Raw genomic sequence first — 8,903 nt, 5'->3', positions numbered from 1 at the left:
GAAAGACTCAACAATATTGAGCATGGAAGCTTACTAGCTAAGGATCCATGCTTGCGATGAGGTGCTGAGAGCTTTTTTCTTTCTTTTTTCTTTTTTTTTCGGGGAGGGGGGACGCCTATATATATGAAAGAATAACAAATAATGATGAAATTAGTCTTCAGGTAAAGTCGTTATCAGCTTCTATTGTGTAGCACACAGCCCAGCCAACTTGTGATTGTGAAAAGTGGTCCCTTCGATCTACTTTACCCTCCATCTTTCTCATGGTTGGTGGGACGATTATTCATAAAACATAAAGGAACAGACTTCACATGCGTGGATTCAACCTCGTTACAATAACCAATTTTTTTTTCACGAATTCATTTATGCATATATGATAATGTATTAGTAACAATACATATATTGTAAGTAAAATACACGCCCAAGAAATTAAATAATTATAAAGGAACAAGTTCTAAAGTTAAAATACAAGAGATGAGGTTTCTCATTAGGAGGGTCAATATGCTTCATTCTAGTGTATCTCCATAACTGATAATCATAAAACTGATCCATAAAAAATTTGAAGGTTATTTAAAGGGTATCACTTCTCAGTGATGCTTTCCATACACACCTTCAATAATCAAATTAAAATTATGTTTTAAGGAACCCAAATTGTTACCACCCGTGCCATAACCACTGATGATGATCGATATTTCATATACACATAAAAAAGATGCATAAGGCGTACGTGCAGCTAAAAAATCCAATTTTTTTACATGAACTGAATCTAAATTGAAACTTTCAAAGGACACAGTGATAACCGAGAGTGAGAGGAATTAAAAGTTAATAATAATATGTCCAGGTGTGAAGGAAAAAAAGACTATAAGTTTTTTTGGTAAAGAAAATGAGTAAAGGTTAATAAAACTTTCTTTGGTGGGAGCCCATGTGAGTGAGATGATTGAATGAGGGAATTAACATACATTGAAATTTCACTTTGGTACGAATGATGACACATTTATATTCCACAGAAATAAAACAACATCCATGATAAAGAGTTACACCCCGCACCTTTAAAAGAAAATTAATAAAATATTTTGAAGCATAGAAATTAAATAAACCACGGTAGAATGTTACCTTTTTTCTTATAATGAGTGGTTGAACTGAATGAAAATTTGAAATTAAAGATGAAAAGAAAAACAATATATATTTTTAATAAAAATAAAAACTTTTTTTATATAAGATTTTTTTAAAATTATTTATATTTTGAACTGAAGAGAGTAACAATTGCTAATTACTAATGTCATTGCCGAAACTACTAAATATTATATATGTATATATATTATTTAAATTAGTTTATTCTTTTTAAATATTTAGATTTTCAACATATTCTTCAATTTCAACAACCATCGTTATTGAGAAAAACAACTCAAAAGAAAGTTAAATATGCCTATAACTGGCTGGACCACTTACAAACTTATTAAACCTCAGTCCGAGTTAATAGGTTAGATATCTCACCAATAAATAAGTAATGATACATGATAATTTTCGAGATGAAGTTAAGTAATGAATTATTATATAATAATAATGATACATCTTATATTAAATTCTCACAAAACTGGGTATGGGGGTCCAAAATCCAAACATGCTAATCCTCTTATTAGTTTTGAGAGGAATGGAGAAGAAAAGTTTTAATAAGTTCAATATAAAATGAGAAATAAATAGAATTATAAATTTTAATTGAGAGATGTAAGAGAAAGGAAAAGGTAAGACAAATCAATTAAAAATTTTTTAACCCCATTCTCTATTTTTTTTTAAAATATTGAGCTTGAATTTTTCCTCCCTTCCTTCCTCTCCATCCGCTTGAACAAAACAAAGGGTAAATGGTTTTTCAATAATTAATTATTTCTCAATGATATTAATTACTCATGATAGGTAGAATGTCGACATCAATACACTAAAAAAAAATTAAGGAAGTTATCACGTATCACAAATGCATTCTCAGCTATCTTCCCCATCCCTAAAAAAATGTCCTCTTTCTTCTCTCGGTAATTTTTTAAAAGGGAAAGTTTTTATACTTATTATATATATAATATTATATATTGCCAAAAAGAAGTCCCTCAAGTGCGGAGTTAGTATTTGAATCAGGTCCAACAGGTCATCTCGATAAATTTAAAAAAATTGGCAATCATAGCACTTGGACATGAAACCAGAATTATTTATAATAGAGAAGCCTTTTCTCAATAAGAAGAGATATTAGAATCAATAACCTATCAATTTCAAACTCTGCATCTGTTACTTTATTTTTATAGCATATAATTTTAATCTTTATTTTTTATTATATAATTGGCATTGCCCACCACTTCTCTCTTTAATAAGTATCCATACTTTCTTATATTTATATTAATTTTTTTTATATTTTTATATTTGAATAAATCGTGAAAACTCAAGTTCTCGGCATTTAATTAAAACTCAAATTTTTTTATTATTTTGTGACCTTACATTTTTAATATGTCTCGCGATGACAATGTTATTTATAATGTCAAAATCCAATGCCTCTTCGATGGGGTAGGTTACCCTTAACTTGCACGGCATGTATGCTGCTTTTCTGTCCTCAATTTAATGTTTGATGGGGACGTTTTTAATTTTTATATAATTGAAATCCTTTGTGCGTGCGTGCAACGCAGTTTGATATCAACATAAAATATTTAACTTACAAAAATATATTTTTTATAAATTATTAATGATGTTGTTATTTCAATTTATGTCCATTAAATGAAAACATCTCTTAATTTTTATGTGAAAATAACAGATGGAAAAATAAAAGGGATATACAAGTTATTTATTTTTTTAGTTGTTTTTAACGTAACATATTTTTTGTTATAGCTTTCACTTAAAAAGACCACCTTTTCAACCTCTTTACACATCTGTATTTAATCTAAAATCATCCGAATAATGTGATGTCACCCTAAAAAGAAAAAAGAAAAAGGTTGGAGTGTAAGGCATATTTTGTTGATTGAAAAAAAAAAAAAGAAGGAAGGTTTTTATTTTTTTTTTTCTTTTATATAATCGTTCTCTGTAATAACCCCATGTGTTAAGACAAAGCTAAGCATCCACATGCCGCGAAGGGACACTGGAGACTAGGGGTCAACCTTGGTTTGCTCACTCTCTAACACTGTTCAACGTGCAACAATTCAAAGTCTTAATAAAATTAACTGGAACCTCACAAACTGCGAATAAATTAAATATCAATGTACCTAAGTATAATTTAATTACAATCAATTATTTATAAAATACTCTTAAAACACTACACCAAATTAATCGTAATCAAATGCTATTTTTTTGCACTGACATGAATTATTTATAGCTATATGATAATGAATTTAAAATATAAGTAATTATGATAGTGCATTAGTTTTTTTTTATCAATTATGCTATATACTATAATTATGTAATGACCGGAAAAAAGGGATTCCACATGCCACGGCTAAAAGAACCCCACAAATACCACTGACACTGGCACAAAATAAAGATTATTAAAAAAAAAAAAAAACTGCTTTCAAGTTTCAACGGGCCTTCTGAAGTCCCTTGGATAGCTTCACAGGGCCTCCGAGAGACACATTATATAAAGTAGTTGTTTCAGAGAACACAACACCTTGTTCACTGCTCATCAATTTTCCCCTCAAGGAGAGCTGATTCCCGAGGAGGGATCGAACGTCAAATCCCCAAGAAAATGGATTCCTCCTCCAATTTCCGACCTCTGTTCCTTCTTGCTCTGTTTCTGCTTTCCTCCTCCTGCCAAACAGAAGCAGAGGAATTGGATACCCTCAGGAATGGAACCACCAGTTTCAACGGCACAGACAGAGGAAGATGTAATTGGTTCAGAGGAAAATGGGTGTACGATGAATCTTACCCTCTCTACGACGCCTCTTCTTGTCCCTTCATAGATCCACAGTTTAACTGCCAAAAATACGGCCGTCCCGACACTCTGTACCAGAAATTCAGGTGGCAGCCCTTTCATGTCCCTTGCCCAGGTCACTCCTCCTCCTCCTCCTCCTCCTCCTCCTTCAATATTCTTAAGAAATCACTATCAGATCACGGCTACTCCATTTGCTTCTCTGGGTTTGAATGTTGCTGTCTACATATTATTATATAATATACGTCTTCTTAGTTTTTAGTAAGTAGGTAAGTGAAAGTGAATTTCTTTTCTGAGGAAAAACTATGACTGAGGTCTGTTTTTAAGTGAATTGGAACACTTATTTACGATAACCCAATTCTGCACTCAGAGTGTTATAGAAGAGCAGGGTTGATTATCATAGGATCCTTGTCCTGTCTTGACACTTTATTGTTTTTCTTGTTATCTCTCCCTTGTGTTTTACTATATAGAGTCGTGCTTTTTAACGACAATCAATTTATCTCCTTTACATTTCAAAACATATGCACTGCAATAATTCGAAACATGTGTAGGCAGCAGTATAGATACCCCTCCTTTTTTTTCGCCTGAACGTATTATAGCAGCTTATTTGTGTAAATATTAGGTAAGTAGGAGGGATTTATTTGGGGTGTGTGTGCAGATTTCAATGCTTTGAATTTTCTGGAGAAATACAGAGGGAAGAAGATAATGTTTGTCGGTGACTCACTGAGTTTGAACCAATTCAACTCGCTGGCTTGTATGATTCACGCTTGGGTGCCCAAACTCAAGGACCACGTTCAACAAGAGTAGGAACGCTCTTACCTCAGTGACCTTTGAGGGGGTAATTTGATCACTCGCATTTTCTTTCCTTTTCTCTCATTTTCTTCCGTTTCTCGTCTTTTCAAGCTCTTGCAACACCTAAAGTGGGATCGGACTTTCATCATATTTTGATTGTTAAGCCTAAATCCGATCTTGATAGTACTTCGCGGCGAGCATACTTTTGTCTGTGACTGTGAGGAGCACTGAAGGGAGAGCAATAATGTTAGGACGTGATTGGTGGGATGCTTTTCCTTTTTCAGGGAACATGTCTGATTTTAATAGCAATGCATCATTAATGATTGTGTCTTAGGCCTTGCGTAATTTAATTAATCTCTCACCTCAGCCCACCAATGTCCAATGCCCATTATTATTTTTCCAAGAGAATTTTTTTCAGTCTTATTAATCATATTATTAATTTTTTATTATAAATTTTTTTCCTACTTCCATTAAATGCTGGTGATAGGAGTTACATTATTAAATTATGTATATTTAACATAGATAAACTTAAAAATTTGTTAAATTTTTAGTTAAATTTAAAACTTTAAAATTTTATATAATTCTAATTAAATATGTTAGAAGTGACTTATAAATAAAATTGTAATAAGTACTTAAAAAATAGTTGTTGTTGCAATTGATCTATACTGAGAGCTAAGTCCAAGGCAACATAACTTAGGCATATAATATAATTCAGTACATATTTATATTTTTATACTGGTGATTATTAGTTTTTTGATATTGATGTCACCGCTAGACATAAGGCTCAGTTGTGTGAGAAGTTCTTTTTTTGATTATATAGTGTTTTTTTTTCATAAGAAAGTTTCGATCTCTTGATTTTTTGTTGTGATAGATATCTGGCCAGAATCCAGTTGCTTGAAATGGAAACTGGGGAAATTAATGTCAAAATTAGCAATGATTGACGTTGGACATACAGTCCCCCCTTGTCGCTAGGAATTACTGTGTAGGAGTCCAGCTAGATCATAAATGGACAATGAATTATTTAACAACCCCCCCCCCCCAAATAATTTACCACAGTGAATCATAGTACGCGAACCTGGATTATTTACCTCATGAAAAGTGTGAAAAATAGAGGATAATTGGGGAAATAGCATGGCATAATTAATGGTAATATATTAATATGGAAGTATCCACCGAAAAAAATAACGACAATGATAATAGGAAGAAATATAATAGTCAACATAGTTGTCCCAGCAAATAGCATCCCTAGTTTAAAAGAGATCCTATGTTCGAACCCGAGAGGGGAGTTGTTTAATTTGATTGCATAAAGAATAAGAAGAAGAATACAGTGAAGTGAGAAATGATGGGGGCATGAATAATGTGTGATCAGAGTATGGGCTGGAGCTGAATTTGTACCGGACGGCGTATTTGGTGGATGTGGATCCTGAGAGCGTGGGACGAGTGTTGAAACTTGATTCCATTAAGAGCGGTGATGCTTGGAGAGGAATGACGTGCTGGTCTTCAACACGTGGCACTGGTGGCCCCACACTGAGACCTCACAGCCGTACGATCATTCTAACTTTTCTTCACTTTATGTCTCGTGATTACTCATGATGCTTACATTAATAATGATAAAGATCTCCGTGAAAAAGAAAGCTTGACCGTTGGGTTAAATGCATTGCAGTGTTGTTGACAAACACTGTATGGAAGCATGCAGGTGGAATTATGGAGGCAGATAAGAAGCTGTACAAGGACATGAACCGTTTCATCGCCTTCTACAAAGGGCTAACCACTTGGGCCAGGTGGTCAACCTCAATGTGGATCCTGCCAACACCAAGGTCTTCTTCTTGGCATTTCTCCTGTACATTATGAGTGGAGTTCTTCCTTCTCCACTCTTCATCATTCATCTACATTATGAGACCACTTCGTTACGTTTTAATTGTAGAACACTTTCAATTAGATTGTCACTAATTAGGGTTTAGGTTTATAAAGTAGTTATTTTTTACTTCCATGATAAAATGCATGACTTTCCTTTTTCCACCTTACACCCTTTGATTAAAAGTGTTGTTAGAACATTGTACTCTATCTGCTACAGTATTATAAGGCATTTTTTAAGTATCATGTTTAAAACATATAAGGCATTATATTTTGGGTTTTTCAAGGAGTAGTTGATCAATTTTTTTTCTTTTCAAAAACATCCTTGATTAAGTGTGTAATTAATAAGTTTTTGAATTGAAAGCACCCTGTTAAATTAAGACATACATAAAAGATCGTGTAATTTTAAATTCAATTGACTAATTTATTAGAATTGTAATGAGGTTAAAAATGCCTTGTAATATTGAACGGAGGGAATATATTTCTTGTGACTCGATAATTAATACAAGGGTTAAAGTGGAAATATAATTTCAAAAAGTACGAAATGTCTTATATGTTGAACTAATATAAGAATTTAGAGTAGAAGGAGGAATGCAAATGAGGTAGAACATTGAGGGGTGGATGTATACAGGGGGAGAGACTGGAATGAAACAGAGAGGTCATGCACGAAGGAGACACAGCCGTATTTCGGGGCCAAATACCCAGCAGGGGACACCAATGGCGTGGGTGGTGGTGAACAAAGTGTTGAGCAGGATCAAGAAGCCTGTCTATTTTTTGACGTTACGACGCTTTCTCAGTACAGGAAAGATGCTCACCCTGAGGCTTACAGTAACCATTATGGCTGCTGATTGCAGTCACTGGTGCCTCCCTGGCCTCCCTGATACCTGGAATCTCCTTCTCCATGCTGCTCTCTTTTCTGATTTTTCCTAACTGGTTTCCTCTTTCCTGATTTTTCTTTTTTTCCTTTGCTTTGGGGGGTTTTTAATTTGCTTACGTAAGTGGGAGCAATAAACCCAGCAAGGGATTGGGTGTTATGCTCCAAAGTTGTAAAGTTTGATTATTTTTTGGCACAAACTTGCCTTCATTATTACCCAAATCATTAACATTCTCTATGGTCATCAATGACTACCTCAAATCGACTCTGCTTTCAAATAAATGCCAGTGGCCCATGTGCTATATATAGCACCAACGCTCCTACTGTAATAAGGAGGATGTGTGTGTTTAAAGTCGGAAAATAAATATAAATGTGAAAGTGAGCGGGTATTATCTGTAATTGTTCCCTAAAAAATGACTATGCTTTCAAAAAACTAGTGGCACACTGTGTAAATTATAGGTTGGTTGGTCTTCCCAAAAATTATGAGTATTATTTGTAATTGTTCCCTTAAGATCTCATTCCTACCCCTTGCGTGAGTGTCTTCTTCACCTCCAATCTTGAGAGCTTCCTCCTCTCGATCTACTTCCTCATTCCTCTACTCGTTTCCTCATTTCTCCTTCCTTGTCGCTCTATCGGTTCCGATGGGTGCTGTGCTGACCATAGTGTGATAGGCGAAAGAAGACGGAATATTACTGGCCGAACACGGAGTGTGAGAGAGAGAGTTTCTTTGCATTTTTTTTATTATTTTTTCCTACCCAATGCAAGTAATGACCCCATCCATTTTTTATTATTTATCATATTAAAAGTCTGATCCTTTTATTTTTTTTGAATTTTATCCCAAATTAGACAGATGATTTGTTTTTTCACATAGATTAATTTTTTCAATATAAATATACGATAAATGAATGCCTGTAATTTATATATTCAAAATTAGTATAAAAAAATATTCCAAATATCTTTAATTTTATTAAACCAATTTTAAAAATAATCTAAATATCTCATCACGTTCTGTTAATCATTGTTTACTAATCAATATTTTTCAATTCAAATTCTAACACAGTCTAAAACTACTAGTTTATATGCAAGACTGAGTTGAAGTGTGAATAAAAGTCAAAGTAGTGCTTAAGACTTGTAAATGATACAATTTTTCACTTTTATATACTCATAATTCAAATGTATTTATTGTTTTACTTTAGTTCTATGACTTTTTCTAGTCTAAGGTGGTCTAAATTGTTGTAAAATCGTCTTTAATGAAATATTGAAAAGAATAGATATGACCAAAGTTTAAAATCAATGCATTAAATTGAAACAGAAATTAAATAAATTACTTAAGATATTGAAAGGGCAATATTTTTGCTTAATTTAATAAATTGATTCTAAATTGCATATGAAATCGATTTTTTAAACCGAGACCGATTAACACTAAACTAAAGTTGATTGGTTCAGGGTCTGTAACTGATAATTTGGGTTATTCCTATAATTATAACAACTTAC

At 33.1% G+C, this 8,903-nt stretch overlaps 1 pseudogene; it reads left to right on the top strand.

Moving 5' to 3' along the window:
- Nucleotides 1–3,647: 3,647 nt before the first annotated feature.
- On the top strand, nt 3,648–7,465 carry LOC129313260 (protein trichome birefringence-like 40; annotated as a pseudogene).
- The last annotated feature ends 1,438 nt before the right edge of the window (nt 7,466–8,903 follow it).

The sequence above is a fragment of the Prosopis cineraria genome, unplaced genomic scaffold (assembly GCF_029017545.1).
Source record: "Prosopis cineraria cultivar Desert tree isolate PC_DT_omini unplaced genomic scaffold, ASM2901754v1 PC6, whole genome shotgun sequence".
NCBI classification, from domain to species: domain Eukaryota; kingdom Viridiplantae; phylum Streptophyta; class Magnoliopsida; order Fabales; family Fabaceae; genus Prosopis; species Prosopis cineraria.
Note: the sequence above shows the minus strand (reverse complement) of the source record. Positions and strands in the feature narration are given on the sequence as shown.